This window comes from Callospermophilus lateralis, chromosome X (assembly GCF_048772815.1).
Source record: "Callospermophilus lateralis isolate mCalLat2 chromosome X, mCalLat2.hap1, whole genome shotgun sequence".
Taxonomy (NCBI): Eukaryota; Metazoa; Chordata; class Mammalia; order Rodentia; family Sciuridae; genus Callospermophilus; species Callospermophilus lateralis.
Window position 1 is genome coordinate 38421329 of NC_135325.1, and position 20450 is coordinate 38441778.

Sequence of the window (20450 nt, forward strand, 5' to 3'; positions counted from 1 at the left end):
GCGATCCTTCTGCCTCAACCTCAACCTCCAAATCATCAGAATTACAGATGTGCATCACAAGCCTAGCTAAAACATTTTGTTTTTAATTGATACAAGATAACTGTAGATATTTATGGAGCACAGTGTAATATTTTGACACATGCACACTATGTGTAGTGATCAAATCAGGGTACTTAACATCCATTACTTCAAACATTTATCAATATAAAATGTTTCTATTGAGAAAAAAAAAGATGTTGTCCCTCTATAGTTGGTATTTAAGGTATGTAATTCAGGATCACGTATGAATTTATACTGGGTGCAGTTGGACACACCTGTAATCCCCGCAACTCCAGAAGCTATGGTAGGAGGATCACAAGTTCAAAATCAGCCTCAGAAATTTAACAAGGCCCCAATCAACTTAGGCCCTAATCTGTCTCAAAATAAAAGATAAAAAGGGCTGGGGATGTGGCTCATAGTTATGCACCCCTGAGTTCAATCCCTGGTACAAAAACAAACAAACAAAAAGCTTACCTCAGCATCTAATACAGAATGAACAAAATGCCTGCTTCCAACAAGCTTGCTTTTTTTTTTCCTCCTTTGCTTAGAAAACTTCCTACACCCACTGTGGCTGTCACATTATTGGGACTACTGTCATTTGCAAGGAGGCAATTAAACTGCCTCTGCTGCATGAAATAGCAATCAGCCTCAACCCTACACCATCCAAATAACTGATGCTTTCCCTTTAAGATCAGGAACATGGCAATGATATCTTTTCAAACCATCTCTATTCAACAGAGGTTTGAAGTTCTAGCCATTATAATACAGCATGAAAAGGAAATAACAGGCATACAGACCAGAAAGAAACAAATATCTGCTCCTATTTGGATTATTTACATAGAAAATCCCCCAAACATCTACAAAAACAACCTCCTCAGCTAAGGAATGATCTCAGTAGTCATAGGATACAAGATAAAATGTAAAAAATGGATATGTGAGCTCCTAAGTTAAAGATACACAATCACTCAAAAACTGTGAAACACCTAGTTGTAAATCTACAAAACATGCACAGGAAAAATGTGTGCACTGAAAACTACAAAGGCTGATTTAAAAAAAAAATAAAGATGATCTCAATATATGAAGCTATCTAAGACAGAACATAGCAGAAATGTCATCTCCTAAAATTTATGTGTGTTTCTGTGTGTTTAATATCTTTATCATACAAAACCCAGAAAATTTTTTGGTCAATAAACCTAGATTATACTACAGAGTATGTGGAATTACAAAGGAATAACAACAGCTGAATCAATTTTGTAAAAGAAAGAGAGTGATGAATCACTACACATTTGGGGGGGGCTTAAAAAAGAGAAATTTATTATCTCACAATTACTTTTTAAATTGAAAAGCTGGCATAGTGATGCAGAACTGTAATACCAGCAAAATCAAGTCACTGAGGCAGGAGGATCTCAAATTTGAGGCCAGCAAGGGCAACTTAATGAGACCCTGTCTTGAAATTAAAAAAAAATAAAAGAGCTATGGATGTAGCTCAGTGTTAACAAATAAAAATTATATGTATTATATGATGTTTAGAAATAGGTAAATACTACAAATTGTCTAAATCAAGCTAATTAATGCCTGCATACTGCCTCACATACGTTTTTTTGTGGTGAGAACACTTAAAATCTACTCTTGGCAGTTTTCATATATATAATACAGGGATATTAACTATATAATTGCTATGTTGTCCAACAGATCTCTTGAATTCATTCCTCCTGAAATGTATTCTTTGTATACTTTGACCAACATTTCTCTTAACCCCAGCAAATACTATTCTATTCCACTGCTATGTCACTCTACTCAATTTATAATTACACACATATGCATGCATTTGTATATGCATACATACACGTACACACACACACATATATAAATCAAGATTGTGTATTATTGGCTGAGGAATAGATAGCATATATCAATATGGCAGATTAGAGAACCCAGAAAGAGACCCATACAAATATACCCAACTGTTTTTTTCACGTAGGTGAAAAAGTCATTCAAAAAGAATATTTTATAAAAAAAAAAGGGTACCAAAACAAGAAATTATCCATGGGTAAAAATATTAACTTTCACCTACGTTTCATAGTTTACATACAAATTAACCAAAATGGATCATAGAATTAAATGTAAAATGATAAAACTTACTGGAAGAAAAGATTTGCAAACCATACATAGAATATACAAAAAATATACAGAATATACAAAAAACTAAAAATTCAGTGGTGAAAAAACAATCTCAGTAAACTAGGAAAAAAGGTAAAATACCTCAAACCAATATAGAGTAACTTTTAAAAAAAGTACAAATAATACCATACCTTAATGGTGAGAAACTAGTTTTGCCCCCAAGATCAGGAACAAGGCAAGGGCAACCCACCTTATCACTGCTTTTGACACTATATTGCAAGTCCTACTTAATGCATTAAGATGACAGAAAAAAATAAAAGGTACCTAGATAGGGAAGGAAGACAGAAAACTGTCACAGATGACATAATCATCTCTGTCGAAAATCTAAAGATACAAAACAAAGAAAATAGCAATGCTCCTGGAACAAGTAATTGATTATAGCAAGGTTGTAGGATATAAAGCTAATATACAAGTCAACTGCTTTCTTATGTACTATACTAGCATCAAACAAGTGGAATTTGAAATAAAAAACAATATCATTTATACTAATGTCCAAAATACTTAGGCAAAAATCTACCAAACTTCACACAAGATCACCATAAAACAGTAATGAAAGAAACCAAAAAAATAACTAAATAAAGCAGATTCCATGTCCATGGATAAAACGACTCAATACTGACAAATTCTTCCCAACTTGATCTATACGTTCAATGAGACTCTGACTAAAAATCTCAAGAAGTTATTTTGTTAATATTGACAAACTGATTCTAAATTTATACAGAGAGGGGCTGGGGTTGTGGCTCAGTGGTAGAATGCTTGCCTAGCACGCATGAGGCACTGGGTTTGATCCTCAGCACTACATAAAAATAAAAAATAAAGGTGCTGTGTCCACCTACAACTAAATGTATATATATAAAATAAAGCCACAGGAATCAAGAATGTGTGATGTTAGTGAGAATAAACAGATAAATGGAACATAAAGCTCAAAACTAGACACATAAATATAGTCAATTATTCTTTGACAAAGAAACAAAGGCAACATAATGATGAAAGATAAGTATTCCCAACAAATAGTACTGGAACAAGTCCACATCCATGTGCAAAAATAAACCTAGACCTTTACACTCAAATTATTCACAAAGATTAACTCAAACTGCATCACGAATCTGAATGTAAATGTAAAATTAGATTTCTCCTAGATTACAAGGTTAACAAAGAAGAAAATCTAGATGACATAGGGTTTGGTGATGACTTTTTAGATATAACCGAGGTACTATCACCCATGAAAGCAAGAATTTTAAACACAAATTCATTAAAATTAATATTTTCTTTGCTGAAAAACACACTTTCAAGAGAATAAAATGACAAGCCCTGAGAGGAGAAAATATTTTCAAAGACAGGCAGGACGGTTATCCAAAATACACAAAGAACTCTGAAAACAATAAGATAATAAGCCAATGAAAAAGTGGGTCAAAGATCTCAACAAACATCTCAAAGACATACAGATGACAAATAAGCATATGAAATGATGTTCCACATCATAATCATCAGGAGAATGAAAATTAAAACAACAATGAGAAATCACTATACACCTATTAGAATGGCAAATCCAGAACAACGACACTAATAACATCAAATGCTGGCAAGGATGTGGAACAACAGCTCTCATTCATTGCTGGTGGGACAGCTATTTTGGAAGATAGTTTTTTTTTTTACAAAAGTAAACATAGTCTTACCATATGACTCAGTAATCACACTCCTTGGTATTTACCCAAACAAAATGAACTTATGTCCACACAAACACCTGTGTGCAACTGTTTCTAGTAGCTTTATTTAATAATTGTCAAAACTTAGAAGCAACCAACTTGTCTTTTGATAGATAAACAAACTGTGGTACAGCCAGACAATGTAATATTATTCTGCACTAAAAAGAAATGAGCTATCAAGTAAAAAAACAGACATAAAGGAGATTTAAATTCATATTACTAAGTGAAATACATCAATCTGAAAAAACAAACTATACATACATACTATATGCTTCCAACTACATGACATTCTAGAAAAGAAGTTATGGAAACAGCTAAAACTTCAGGGGTTCCCAGGGGTTAGTAGAAAGAGAGAGAGAGAGAGAGAGAGAGAGAGAGAGAGAGAGAGAGAGAGAGAGAGAGATATGACTGAGGTGGAAAACTGAGGGTTTTTAGGGCAGTCCAATTATTATGTATGATACCATAATAGTGGATACATGTTGTTATAAATGTATCCAAACCCAAAAAGTACAAGGGTGAACACTAATTTAAACTGTGGTCTTCATATGTCAATATAGGTTCACCATTCATAACAAACACATCACCCCAGGGAAGAAATGCTGATATTGGAGGAGGTATCCACATGTGGGGGCAGGAGGTATAGGTAAATTTCTGTACCTTCTGCTCAATTTTGCTAATACAAATTAAAGCCACATGGAGATTTTATCTGACCCCAGTTGGAATGGCAATCAACAAGTACAAATAACAAATGCTGGTGAGGTTGAGCAGAAAAGGAACACACATTGTTGGTGGGACTGAAAAATTGGTACAACCACTACAGAAAGTCCTCAAAAGACAAAGAATGGCCAGGTGAGGTGGCACATGCCTATAATCCCAGCCACTCCAGAGGCTGAGGCAGGAGGACCACAAGTTCGAAGCCAGTTTCAACAAAAGCGAGCACTGAGCAACTCAATAAGACCCTGTCTATCTCTAAAATACAAAAAAAGGGCTGGGGATGTGGTTCAGTGGATAAGTGTTTCTAGGTTCAATCCCACGTACCCTAACCCCCCCAAAAAAGACAAAGAATGGAACCACCATGTGATCCTGGTCTCCCATTCCTAGCTATTTATCCAAAGGAATTAAAATCCACACACTATAGCAATATTTGCACACCAATGTTTACAGCAGCACAATTTGCAATAGCCAAGTTATGGAACCAGCCTGAGTGTCAGTCAACAGATGAACAGACAAAGAAAATGTGGTATATAAATGCAATAAAAATTTTAGTCAGCCATAAAGAATAAGGAAATTATGGCATTTGCTGGCAAATAGATGGGACTGGAGAATACCATGCTAAATGAAATAAGCCTGACTCAGAAAGTCAAGTGTCAAATATTTTCTCTCACGCAGAAGACCAAAAAAAGGAATAAAAAGGGATCTCACCAAATAGAAGAGAGACTAGTAGAATATAGGAAGGGATCAGGGAGAGGAAGAAAGTAGATGGTGAGGTACTTGGGAGTGAATTTTGTCAAATTTTGGGCAGGTATGAATGTCACAATGAATCCCACTGCTATATGTAATTATAATGCACCAAGTAAAAATTATAAAAGTAAAATCTATTAAAAAATCAATTAATCAAACAAAAGCACTAAATAACATATGCATTGAGTTAAGAAAATCACAACCATTTTAATGGCTTACAAAACACAGATAAGGTCACTGGTAAATCTTCACACAAATAAGCTTCTTGCTCTAGGTAGAGTTGTTTTGACTAAGAATAATGTACAAACAGCAAGACTGGCTAACTAAGGCAGAAAAGTAATTTACTAGGATATCTGATACTCACAGAATTGAGGGGAGGCCAGAGATCCACATTAGAATATGGGGTGGATTATTTGTTTTCTTGTTTAATTTTTTTTTAGTTCTTTTTATACTCTGGATATTAGGGCTCTATCTGAAGTGTGAGGAGTAAAAATTTGTTCCCAGGATGTAGGCTCCCTATTTACCTCTCTTATTGTTTCTCTTGCTGAGAAAAAACTTTTTAGTTTGAGTGAGTCCCATTTGTTGATTCTTGTTTTTAACTCTTGTGCTATGGGTGTCCTATTAAGGAATTTGGAGCCCAACCTCACATTATGTAGATCAGAGCCAACTTTTTCTTCTATCATACGCAGAGTCTCTGTTTTGATATCAAGCTCCTTGATCCGTTTTGAGTTAACTTTTGTGCATGGCGAGAGAAAGGGATTCAGATTCATTTTGTTGCATATGGATTTCCAGTTTTCCCAGCACCATTTGTTGAAGATGCTATCCTTCCTCCACTGCATGCTTTTAGCCCCTTTGTCAAAAATAAGATAGTTGTAATTTTGTGGATTGGTCTCTGTGTCCTCTATTCTGTACCATTGGTCCACCCGCCTGTTTTGGTACCAGCACCATGCTGTTTTTGTTACTATTGAATCCTGAACAGACACTTCTCAGAGGACATACAAACAATCAACAAGTACATGAAAAAATGCTCACCATCTCTAGCAGTCAGAGAAATGCAAATCAAAACCACCCTAAGATACCATCTCACTCCAGTAAGATTGGCAGCCATTTTGAAGTCAAACAACAAGCACTGGCGAGGAGGTGGGGAAAAGGGTACACTTGTACATTGCTGGTGGGACTGCAAATTGGTGTGGCCAATTTGGAAAGCAATATGGAGATTCCTCGGAAAGCTGGGAATGGAACCACCATTTGACCCAGCTATTCCCCTTCTCGGATTATTCCCTAAAGACCTTAAAAGAGCGCACTATAGGGATACTGCTACATCGATGTTCATAGCAGCACAATTCACAATAGCTAGTCTGTGGAACCAACCTAGATGCCCTTCAATAGATGAATGGATAAAAAAAATGTGGCACTTATACACAATGGAGTATTACTCAGCACTAAAAAATGACAAAATCATGGCATTTGCGGGGAAGTGGATGGCACTAGAGCAGATTATGCTAAGTGAAGCTAGCCAATCCCTAAAAAACAAATGCCAAATGTCTTCTTTGATATAAGGAGAGCAACTAAGAACAGAGCAGGGAGGAAGAGCATGAGAAGAAGATTAACATTAAACAGGGATGAGAGGTGGGAGGGAAAGGGAGAGAGAAGGGAAATTGCATGGAAATGGAAGGAAACCCTCATCGTTATACAAAATTACATATAAGAGGAAGTGAGGGGAAAGGGAAAAAAAACAAGGGAGAGAAATGAATTACAGTAGATGGGGTAGAGAGAGAAGATGGGAGGGGAGGGGAGGGGGGATGGTAGAGGATAGGAAAGGCAGAAGAATACAACAGACCTAGTATGGCAGTATGTAAAAACGTGGATGTGTAACCGATGTGATTCTGCAATCTGTATACGGGGTAAAAATGGGAGTTCATAACCCACTTGAATCAAATGTATGAAATATGATATGTCAAGAGCTATGTAATGTTTTGAACAACTAATAATAATAATAAAAAAAGAATATGGGGTGGAACCAAGGAAGTTAGGCAGTCAGGAACTACAGCCAAGCACTTCTCACAAAGCAGCTTAGTTGGTGTTTCTGCTGCCAACACCAGACTATGGATGCCTACAAACTGCTGTTGGTTGCATAAAGATTTGTAAATTGTCTCAGGTTATCTACATCAGTGGCTCTATACTCTAAGAACCAAGTGTGAGCATCTGATACACCCAATTAAAAAAAAAAAATCAAGCCAAAACAAATGAATGAGCAAACACAAATGTCTCCCTAACAAGTACAAAGCTAAACTGGTTTCTCTAATTCTATTGTAAGAAATACTTACAGTTTAAATTTCTATGCTGGTTTCACAGTGGGAGAGGAGAATATTTTTGAATGCCCACTATAATCCAGACAATACTGAGCTAGTTTTTTTAAAGTGTGTTAGAGCATCTTGCTCTATAATTTGGGAAATGTTATGAACAGAATTTCCTTTCCTGTAGGACAGTCACATGGCTGACTGACATTATTAATAGTTCCAAGAAATCTTACGTAAAGAAAGCTTATTAGAAGATAAAACATACTTTCAAGTCTACCAATTCAAGTATTCCAAAGAATACACTGACTTGTTGCCCAGCAGGTGCATATGATATTCTATCATGCAGTCCTCAACCCTCAAGCCAAGTTTTGTCCCAATTTACAGAGAGCAAATTGAGGATAAGAGAAAAGTACCTTGCCTGGTTAATAAATGCTGGCACAAAGTAAATATTTTCAGATGAAAATATAAATCTGTGACAGATCCTTACACACTATTAGATCCTATTGTGCAAAAAATTATTTCATGAGGGAAGAGACTGGGATACAAAGTGAAAAGCTAAGTTATCAATCTCAATGAGGAAGGGGACTAATAGGAGAATGAGTTCTACCTTCTGGAAGTTAAACAGGTGAAAACTCCATTACATAAAAATCCTCTATCAAAAAGTAGTTTGAAACAAATCCCCAAGAATGGACTGCTGCCTTTTTTGGGGTCAGAATCAGAACTCTAAGCACTTAGCAATCTGTATGGGTAATAAATATTTCTTCCTAAATTTAGGTTAGAAAGAAACTTAATGGGGCTGGTGCTGTAGCTCAGTAATAGATAGAGCCCTTGCCTCACACCTGTGAGGCACTGGGTTTGATCCTCAGCACCACATAAAAATAAATAAAGGTCCATCTACAACTAAAAAAAATATATTTAAAAAAGAAAATTAACCAGCTTTAAGAAAATGAACTATGACTCACCATCCATAACTATTAGCATTACTTAAATACTTCTATTTAATTGAGCATTTATTTTTTAAATTCCTCATTCCTCAACTTTCCCTTACCTTTAAGGTCTGAATTTTATTTTGCCATTTACATCAGGAACAAATGCGTACAACTAAAATATACCAAGGGAAGTCACTCTTTTAAAGGGTGACCTTATTCTGTAGTTATCACCTCTAACTGATAAAATCTAGTACTGAACCAGCTTAAGGGCAGAGGATACCCATAGTTCCGAAGTCTGAGTCAGTAGCACATGAGTGTAATGGCAGACTAGCTTTACTCCTCAAAGTGTGGCCCAAAGTCGGTAGCCCTATTTATCATCAAGACCCACTCACACCTGAGGATTCAGAATCTGCACTTTAACAAATCCTTAGATGATTCACATATTAAAGTCTGAAAAGCATCATCAGATCAGGATCCAGGCTCAGAATCAGTACACCTGGGTAAGAATCCCTGCCATATCACTTACTCACTACATGACCATAGTCAAATTCACCTGTGTGCTTATTTTCTCAACTGAAAGAGGAATAACTAATCTCACCAATTCCATTCTCAATCCATTCTCCAGACAGCAGCAAAAGTAATCTACTTAAAACATAAATCAGATCATGTTACTTCCATGATCAAAATCTTTCAATGGTTTCCCCAATTGTATACAAATTCTAACCATGACCCATGGGGGTCTGAGTATGATTTGGCTCCTGGAACTCTCTCCAATCCCTTCCCTCTGTACAACCACATTAGTCTATTTAATTTGCAGAATGTTCTAAGTCCTTTCTGGCCTATACTCCACTACAAGTACTGTTTCCATTGGAATATTTTTTCCTCCCTCCCAACTAGTTCAATTTAAGGAGTTTACATTAAAACTAACATTCAGGTTTCTCAAGGCAATCTACCTAATGCTGGTCCCATTGTTATTTTTTCTTTTACAACACCCCGCCATCTCTTTCATAATATGTATCAACTGTGATTACTGGTTTGATTTCTTACAATGTTAACTTCAGCACTTAACACCTTATTTTCCGCATGATAGGTATGCAAATGTTTGCAGAATGGAGTTCAGAAAAAAAGTATGCACTGAAAATGAAGCCTGTGACTCTCAGCATACAGGACAGTACTTGAAGCCATGGGTGTAGAAATGACTGCTCACAGAGAAGAAAGGTAGAAAGCCCACAAGTGAATTATTTGTTTTAACACTTAATGGGCAAGGCAAAGGAAGGAGAACCAGCAATAGAGAAGCTGGCAAAGAGCAAGACTAGTTAATCATGGTATCCTGAAAGACAATAGATGGTAAAAGTGATTAACTGCATTAAATGTCAAAATGAGAAAAATTCGAAGAGAAATGTGCACTAGAATTAGACATAACCTGAAAAGTGATAGAGGGATATGGTAGAAAGAGAAGCTGGACTGAAGTCAGGTGAAGAAGTATAGATAGCATGTGTAGAAAAGTTTTTTTGAAAAGGATGGCTATAAATAGAAGCAGAATACTATAAACTCATTGAAAGAAAGGAATTTGGGTGGGGGGACACTAGTACATCTTTTTAAATAGACCCAAAATATATTGTAAGGGAGATTATTGAAAAGAATCCCTAAGAAACTTCTAGAAAGAGAAGCATTTAGCCTTTCATTATTTCTCCTTAAAACGGGTTTTGAATAACCCAAACACTATCCAGAATTAGCATAATCTCTCCCTAATCTCTTAAATCTTGACTGGGTAACACTTTGTATGCGTTTACACAGCACTCTGTACGTATCAGTTTCCAGATTATTAATGAGAAAATGTCTGCCAAAGGATATAGAAGGTGAAAAAACCTAAGGGCAGAAATATACATTATCAGTAGCTGCCTCTAGATGGCAGAACAAAACAGTTTTTATTTACACTTCATGCTTTCCAGATCCTTCCAAATTTTCTCTAAGTCACTTATAATCAGAATTCTTTCTTTTGTAAAATTTTTCTTAAGGAAGAGGACAGTGGCCCCTCAGCCTAAGGACATACACCAAATTGAAAACAGTATCATCTGAACAAAGGCTTGGATTAGCTGCCATCAGAGCTTGGTACACAAGAAGCAATTGATTTTTGAAGATGTGATAAATTATTGGTATCACACAGATGCATGGGAGTGAGGATAAATTAAAATCAGCCTCAAACTAGCACTGATATTGTGGAAAAGCATTAGGAGACTTTTCAAAAAAAAAAAAAAAAAAAACCACCTATAGGACCTTAAACTCCCATGTCCCACATAGCAAAATACTTGATTTTTTTTTTTTTTTTTTTTTTTTGGTCTTGCAATGATTCCCTTTGCCTCTTGCAGTCTCCAAATGTAAACTCAGGTGGGAGCTGTCCTGATCATCCATTATATCAGAAAGAGACAAAGACATTCTAATCACCTACACCTACATTAATATCCAGTAAGCAAATATTTTGAGAACCATTTATGATCATATCAACAGGTAACTTTATTCTATACCTACCATGCATTGTCTCTAATCATTTTAACGTGGAAATGAAGACTGTACCTAGTTCACTGAGGCCAAAAGTGGCCACACAGCAAAATGGAAGAACTGTGTTTAAAAAACACAAATTTGTCCCACAACTCTACAATGCACATGATATCCATTTACACAGCCAACCCTACACCCCCATCTCCTATAGACACCAGTCTCCCTATCCTCAGATATATAAAACATGACTCTCATGGGTGCCCTGAGGATTGCTGACCTAGTTTTTATTGGGAACTGACAGCAAGAAGTAATGACAAAGCAACATTAGAGGGGCTGGGGATGTGGCTCAAGCAGTAGCGCCCTCGCCTGGCATGTGTGCGGCCTGGGTTCAATCCGCAGCACCACATTAAAAAAAAAAGAGAGAGAAAGAAAGAAAATTAAAAATTCTCTCAAAAAAAAAAAAAGCAACATTAGAATAACCTTGACTCACCCGAGACAAATCTGGAAATTATCTGCAGAAATACTATGACAGTCTCTCATTTAGAATCTGAACACCTCAGATTAAGTGTGCATGCTTGCTCAGGGATCTTTGCACTGCAGTATTATCATGCAAAGAAAATATGGGAAGGGAAACCGACAAAGTGGAATCAGAAATTTTCAACATTGACTTTGGAGGTGAGAATATTAACTGAGAACACACCCCAGCCATATCCTCTACTCTGTAGTCCTGGGAAACTGCTACAAATGCAGGAATTATCCTTCTGGCCATTTACTCCCAATTACTTTAAAGAAACTGCTATCAAAACAACTAGGCAACAGAATAGGGCTCACCAACGTTGTAGATTATCAGTTTGTCAGGAGAGGAAATGAGCATGCCAAGAAGTCCACAAAAAATAAAAACAGCAATGCCCAAGTTTTAAATTATGTGTATGATGGAGGAAAGGAAAAATTCCTGTTTACAAAACATTAAATTGATGTTCCAAAACAGTCCCCTTTAAGAATCTGTTTCCAATACTCTTCTTCGTTATTTGTGGCCAGACTTGGTGTAAAAGAGCAATTATAACAATGACTGGTATTTTTTATCTTATCACATCTGTTTCAAAGATACAAATGCTTTCTCCGCCTTTCCCATTTCTAACAGAAAATTAAGAAATTAGCTTTAAACCAATACTCTACTCAAATGTCAAAATCCCACAGAAAAGCTAGCCCCATTCTAACAGGTGAATTGGACCCAAAATGCCATAGTCAGCATTCAGTGACTTCAGGAAAACATCTTCATCTGTCAGCAGTCAAGTTACTTAAAAAAGATCACTTCACCTGAAACTTATTTTGAAAAATAAAAATGCCTGGTGAAACAAATATCGAACTCAGATCTGAGGAAGGGATTTTTTTTTCAAGCTGTACAGTTTATTTGTCTACACAGGCCAGCTTTGAGAGTGAATGCATTAGGAATTTGTTTCAAAATAATTGTTTCCAAATGACTGTTGAACTCAGGTGACAGCTACATGGGCATTCATTATACTGTTTTCTATTCTGGGATATGTTGGGCAATCTTGCATATGAAAGAAATTTTAAATTAACTTTATCCTGTCAGATCTTTCCATTCCCATCCTCCACACTGCTGCTAGAGCAATCCTTCTAAAACTCAAAATTTACCTAAACCAAATACAAATGCTTTACCTAAACAAGCATTTGAGACTTATGGGACTTAGTTCCCTGCCTATTTTCTATCAGCAACATATTACATTATATTCCAGTAGGACTCCCTGCATGCTTTAGCCATGTCAAGCCTTTTAGTTTTCCAAACACTCAAGAGTTGATACCCTGACTCACTGCTCTCTGCTAAAATGGCTGTACCCTGGATATCCCTTAAGTTCAACTTAAGACACCTCTCTTCTCTGGGGCCTTTTGAGATTTTTCTCTCCCCCAGAGTATAACTGACCCCCTCAATATAGTGCATCCATGGTATCCTGCAAATACAACCTCAATCAACAACTTTTTACCTGACAGTCTCCCCACTAGTCTGAATTTTACTCAAGGGGAACTCATGTCATATCTGCCTTTATATTTCCTGTCACCAGCAGAGGTACTGTCAATTAAAAAAAATGAATAGCTAGTAAATGGAAAACAAAGCTTAAAAAAATCCAAGTCACATTAAACTCTCTAGAAATCAACTTACAAGATTTATTTAATTCTCATTTTCCACTCAATAGTTACGAAAATATTATATGCAGGACATTGAGATAGGTACTATGAGATAACCAGGTATATAGAAATATAGAAAATAAGGGAAAAAGGTTGGCTACAGACAACAGTACTACAAAGGAACAAAATTAGTATACAAAATATAAAGAAATTGCATCTTTCTTCTAGTGGCCAAAGGCTGATACAGTAATAAGATAAACCCTATCCCAACACAAACCATGATCCTCTTGCCTTTTAATATTTTGGGGTGCTGCAATTTACAATAGCCAAACTATGGAACCAACCTAGATGTCCATAAATGGATTTTAAAAACATGGTATATAAAGTAAATAAAATTAAGGTACTGAGGCTAGGGTTGTGGCTAAGAGGTAGAGCCCTCACCTAGCATGCATAAAGCTCTGGGTTTGATCCTCAGCACTGCATAAAAATAAAGATATTGTGTCCACCTATAACTAAAATTTAAAAAGAAAATGTGGTATATATACACAATGGATATTTTTCAGCCACAAAGGAAAATGAAATTATGGCATTTACAGGAAAATTGATGGAAATAAAGACCATTATGTTAGGCAAAATAAAACTCAGAAGGTCAATGGAAGGATGTTTTTGTGCATATGCAGGAACTATAGAGGAAAATAAAGGTGGGTGTAGATCTCAGGGAAATCAGTAGAAAAAGGGCTAGGAGGTGGGAAGAAAGGGGAAGTGCTGGGGAGTAATAATGGCCAAATTATATTGCCTATTGTGTGCATGTACTAATATGTAACAACAAATCCCATCATTATGTACAACTCTAATCCACCAATTAAAAAGCTGGGGAAATGTTTGGGGTGTTGGGAGTGTAGCTCAGTGGGAGAGCACTTGCCTAGCACACATGAGACCCAGGATTCCAACTCAGGCACCAAAGACTGAATTTTTATAGGTTATATTTGCATAAAGCAGAGCATACCTTTAGCAAAACAATAAGCCCAGCTTTCACCTTGGGCTGAAGTATAGAAAAATATCTACTAAGAAATATAAGAACACACAACAAATCAATCTGGACATATTTTAATGACACAGAAAAAAAATAAGTGTAGGGAAATCTTTAGAATTCATCATCCTTTATTGTAGGACTGCTACCAAAACCCTGAAATTATATGGAAAATTTTGCATGTATATTTTTCCGTGAAGATGGTCAATAGTTTCATTGACTAAGGATCCATGACTTGAAACACCTGAAAGACAGCTAAGACACTGTATGTATGCTTAGCCATTACAATGTTTTCACTTGTTATATCCCTTTGATTTGTGAAGAACAGGTATAAGGTATGTTCCCAAAAGCTACACGATAAGCTACTATTAAATACAATAAAGAAAACACAGGGTACCAAAGAAACAGAATTCTAAACCTTTTGCAATATTTAGCTCCAATTCTCTTATGTTCTTAAGTTTACAGAGAAACAAGTAGCATCTCTAAAGATCAAGCGTCCTATATATAATGGGAGAATCTGTATGCCTAGATTAAGTCCTCTAGCCCTGTATTGAAAAAAGGTGGATAAGAAGCACAGCTCTTATATAACAACAAACAACAGGTGGATGAAATTAGATTTCTAAATCTAGACTTTACATGCCTTAATGGATTCTAACAAGTTTTATCTATATGGAAGGAGAACTTTCAGTGATTTTTTTTTCTCAGTAATTTCAGTGATTTGCCTCCATCCACATGGATTTTTTTTTTAATAAATTAAAGGCAGAAAGTGAGGAACACTACTAGAAAAAAAATGAAGCAGAGGACAACAGCATGATGGAAATGCCTGGGAAGCAAACAGACCTTGGCTTAAATTCCATGTTCTAGCTGTATATTCTTAGACAAATTACTGTTCCTAACTCACTCACTTCTGTAAAATAACACAGTTTATGTCATAGGATTGTGCCCGGCAAAGAATAAGCCATATGTTCCTTATTCTGTTCCATTCAGCTCCACATTAATCTAAAGGTAGCAACTTTACTAGATATTCTTTATTATTTTTTAGTTGTAGTTGGACACAATACCTTTATTTATTTATTTTTATGTGGTGCTGAGGATCGAACCCAGAGCGTCACACATGCAAGGCAAGCGCTCCACCACTGAGCCACAACCCCAGCCCTCTTTGCCAGATATTCTATAGATATAAATACATACAGATCTAATCAAAAGCAAAAAAGAACTTTTTTTCAACCTTCCTACAAATTTATCACATATAAAGACATGGCATATGTGAATCTCCAGACTGTTAAGCGCCGATATTAACTAAAAAGTTCAACTGAAAACAATGAGATTGGGAGGCTGCAGTCTCATTCTCAAATTACATTTCTGCAAAGGTAAATATTGCCTACTAAATAATGTGTAGGCTTTGTGCTCCGATCAGTAGCACGTATACTAAACTTCGAACAACACAGAGATTAGCGTGGACCCTGAGCAAGGATGACATACAAATTCGTGAAGTGTTCCATATTTTTAAATAAAAAAATGTGTAGGCCATGTGACAATAAAAAATATGAAAAAGATCAACTATTTTGGGCTGGTACAAATGAATATGGAAGGAAAAAATTCTTTTGCATCATTTAAAAGAGCAAATTAGTTTTAGTAATTATTAATGAGGCAGCAAACTCTTCATTTTTATCAAAATAATTCCAACTTCACAGGATTGTTATGAGAATCAAATTAGTTCATTGATGAGAAAGTTGCAGAACGAAGACTTTAAAATTAAACACACTGCCAGGCATTGTGGCATATGCCTATTCATCCCAGTAACAAGGGAGGCTGAGATGGGAGAATCATTAAGGCCAGCCTCACCAACTTAGCAAGACCCTGTCTCAAAATTATAAAACAAACAAACAAACAAACAATAAACTGGGGATATAACTCAGGGGAAGTGTCTATGAGTTCAATTCCCAGTACCAAAAATAAATAAATAAGTGTACACCCCAATATACAGTATAGACAAAACGGTTTTATGTTACTAATTGAAGAGCACCATGCCCAGCCTAGCACCTAGGTATTTCACATTCTTTAAAATATTCTTTTTTTAGTTGTAGGTGTACACAGTACCTTTATTTATTATCTTTATATGTTGCTGAGGATCAAACCCAGGGCCTTACACATGCTAGGTGAGCACTGTACCACTGAGCCACAACCCCAGCCCATGTTTCACATCTTTTAAATAAACTATGCAATGTGACCAATCTGTCACTTTAAAATATTTATATTACATAAAAGGAGCTTGCAGTATGCAAAGATACTATAATTCTCAGCAACAATCAAGTAGAAACAATAATTAAGATTCCTTAAAATGGTATCTATATAATCTTAGCTTTCAATCCAAACAAATGTTGAGTATTAAACAAACAATCTGACTTATTCTCAAAAACTAAGGAGCTAAAAAATAAGCAAGTTTTCTACCTAGCACAAATTCCAAACCTTAAAAGAATTACATTTTTCCATAATTCATTTTTAAGTGTAGTATATTTGACCAGTCCTTCCCAGAATAAAAAATAGGAGTTTGGGGCTGGGGATGTGGCTCAAGCGGCAGCACGCTTGCCTGGCATGTGTGCGGCCCGGGTTCGATCCTCAGCACCACATACAAACAAAGATGTTGTGTCCACCGAAAACTAAAAAAATAAATAAATATTAAAAATTCTCTCACTCTCTCTCAAAAAAAAATAGGAGTTAATAGGTGACCATTTGGACCAAAATAACAGTACATAACTAGATTTCAACAGTACTTAAACAGAGAAAGTCAAATTTGAAAAGTATCAGAAGACAATACAGGAAAATATTCTTATAATCTTGGCAGGGAAAGAACCTTCCAAGAAAAGCCATGCAATAGAGAAATCATTAAAAAATAAGATCTGATTACACAAAAATTTCAAATCATAAACACAAAAAATATTTGCAAAAGGATAAAGAAAGGTTGTTTCTAACACAAATGATTCCCCAAACCCAGACAAATAATCCAACTGAAAACCAAGTGAAGGGGCATGAATTTGCAAACTGCAGGTATAAACATTTGCTCACCCTCACTAGAAGTTAAAAAAATATGCTAATGAAAGCAAGGCAAGGAGGTGCTATTTCCCACTTACCAGACTGGATAAAATTAAAAAGATAAAAAAATATCCTGCTTTGACAGGTAAAGGTGAAGAATAGGGCACTCAGAGACATTGTCAGTGGGAATGTCAATTCAATACAATCCTTTTTAAGGGTCATTTTGCAAGTACCTGTAAAAATTTAAATTGATGTCACATTCTGATCTATGAACAACTCTATCATTGTATGACTCAACAAAAGGGAATGATTAAATTACAGGGATTAATCATTTGGAGTGCAATGCATCCATTAAAGGAGGAGTCAAGCCATGTGTTCTAGCATATAAAAATGCATATAGTTCATACATGGATATGCACGGTATATAAATGCTAGCAGATATAAAATCATATATACAAATTGTTAACAGATAAACTTCTGAAGCTTGATATAAATAAAAGTGGACTGCCATTTGGAGGGAGGACTAATTGTTAAGTGAACTATTTATTGTTTGACTTTTAAAAATAGGAAACGTCATATTTACAAACAGCTGAAAAGGAAAGAGAAAAAGATGAGCTTAGAAAAGTTCCTTCTTTTTCTGCTTGTTTGTTTTTTTTTTTTGTTTTGTTTTGTTTTGTTTTTTTTGTCGTACTGAGGAATTGAACCCAGGGTGCGTGCTAGGCAAACCCTCTACCACTGAGCTATATTCCCAACCCAGAAAACATCACTTAAATTTCAAAGTTTTACAAGCAAGAAATTCAATCCCATCTACCGGTTTATGGCATCCAAATTTATGCATGAAAACACAGAAACAAATCAAACTGTCCCAAGATAGAGTTCCCAATTGACCTCATGTTAGAAAGCTAAAAACCACAGTAAAAAAGGAAAAAAAAATGATCATTCTTTGTTTTTGCCTTTCTCAGGCAACTTTTTTTTAAATTAAATTTTCCCTATATTTAATTAAATTTTCTTACAGAAAAGGGACCACTTATTCTGTACTTTTATGGATAACACCTGGTGTCACATTTAGAAATAGACACGATTTCTGTACATTCATGTGTCACTTAACACTGGGGCTATGGTATGAGAAATATGCCATCAGGGGGATTTCATTGATGTGCAAAACATTCTATAGTGTATTTACTACAATGGTTGCAATGTCAGAAGGCAATATACTCTTATGGTACCACTATCATTGACTGAAACATTGCTATTCAGTATGTAGAGATCTGAATTCATCCATGAAGGCAGTCTTTTACTTTTTAAAAGCAAAAACACAAACAAAATGGAAAAAAGAAAAAAAAAGTTCTTGATGTGAAAAATTGTTTTCAAATAATGTCTTCATTCTCCAGACTGGTTTTTTCCCCCCATGGTGATGGGTTTGAACCTGGGTCCTCTCCCATGCTAGGGAATCACTCTACCACTCAGCGTGCTCTTTTTTTTTGGGGGGGGGGTAACTGGGAATTTAACCCAAGGGTGCTTTACCATTGAACCACGTCCTCATCCCTTTTTATTTTTTTTAATACCTTTTTAGTTGTCGATAGACACAATACCCCCCATTTTATTTTTATGTGATGCTGAGGATCGAACCTAGCGCCTTCCACACGTGAGGCAAGTATCATACCACTGAGCCAAAACTCCAGCCCTCACCCCTTTTTATTTTGAGACTGGGTCTCACCAAGTTGCTTAAGGCCTTGCAGGTTGCTGAGGCAGGCCTTGAAATTGTGATCCTCTTTCCTCAGTCTCCCAAGCCACTGGGACTACAGGCATGCGCCACTGCTTAAGGTCTGACTGTATCTTAATGAGAATAACCTCATCGAGATATATAAGGGAATCTGACAAGTAGGGACCTAGACTCCAGATTATGTGAAAACACTACAAGACGTTCCAATCTAGAGGAGTCAAGCTAGCACCTGCAAAATATGGAATCAGATATAGGTGTACAGAGAGCCATCTATATAGCAATGACACTGGATATAGCCAGGTTTATGATCTTCCACAATACTAATTTACAAAGGTTTTTTCTTGAGGTACTATTATACTGTAAAGCATTATATACTGAACACAGTGAAAAATGTAGAACAGCCTTTCTAAAAGGCAATGTGGCAATAATTGTTAAAAACCTTAAGTTTTATATTCCAGTTCTGGAAATTTTCTTAAGGAAATAAACACGAACTCCATATATTAATGTTGCTAAGCTTTGCTTATTCATCCAAGACTTATTAATTACCCACTATGTATGGGGAAGCACTGTTTAAGATGAAAAACTAGAACCTAAAGATTTGATCATAGGGAGCTAGTTAAATAAATTAAGAATCATTCATAATTCAGAATATAATGCAACCACTAAAATGCTATAGAAGTATACATAGTGGCATTGATAAGGAACAGATCATTATCTTAACTGGAAACAACAAATTTTAAAATGCTATTTTGGGGGTGAGGCTATAGCTCAGTTGTAGAGCACTTGACCAGCATGACATGTCCCCGGAGTTCAATATCTCCAGTACCACAAAATAATTCAAAAAATGAAAATATATAAAAACACCATTTCTACAGTGGTTTGGAGGAAAATACTAAAACGACATTTTGGGGACTACCGAGAAAATTTGAATGTGGACTGGACATGACATAATATTAAGAAAAATAAGTTCTCTAGGTAATAATGATATTATATTATGGTTTTATAAATGTTTATATGTGAAAGAATTAAAGGATGAAATGTCATCCTTACTTCATATGATTCAGAAAAATTAAAACCTATGTATAATTGGTGCTCTTTAGACTTGGGTTCAGCAACCAAACACAGAAAATATTTGAAGAAAAATATCTCATCTCCACGGAACATGTGCAATTATTTTTCTTGTAAATATGGTATAACTATTTACATATTATCAGATATTCTAAGTAATTTAGAGATGTGAGGATATGTATAGTTGACATACAAATGTCACACCATTTCATACAAGGAACTTAAACATCTGTGAATTTTGGAATTCCAGGAGGGTGTGTACTGGAACCACCACCACCCCATACAAAGGGGCAACTATACATAAAAACCTAATACAGCAAATTATTAACAGTTTCT

At 35.7% G+C, this 20450-nt stretch overlaps 1 protein-coding gene and 1 non-coding gene across 18 annotated transcripts in view; one reads left to right on the forward strand and one right to left on the reverse strand.

Annotated features, from left to right (window-relative positions):
• Huwe1 (HECT, UBA and WWE domain containing E3 ubiquitin protein ligase 1) overlaps positions 1–20450 on the reverse strand; it is a 143034-nt gene that overhangs the window by 109376 nt on the left and 13208 nt on the right. The window lies entirely within an intron of this gene.
• Positions 15695–15798, forward strand: LOC143639640 (U6 spliceosomal RNA). The gene has a single exon (XR_013154783.1). It is a non-coding gene; the product is annotated as a U6 spliceosomal RNA (small nuclear RNA).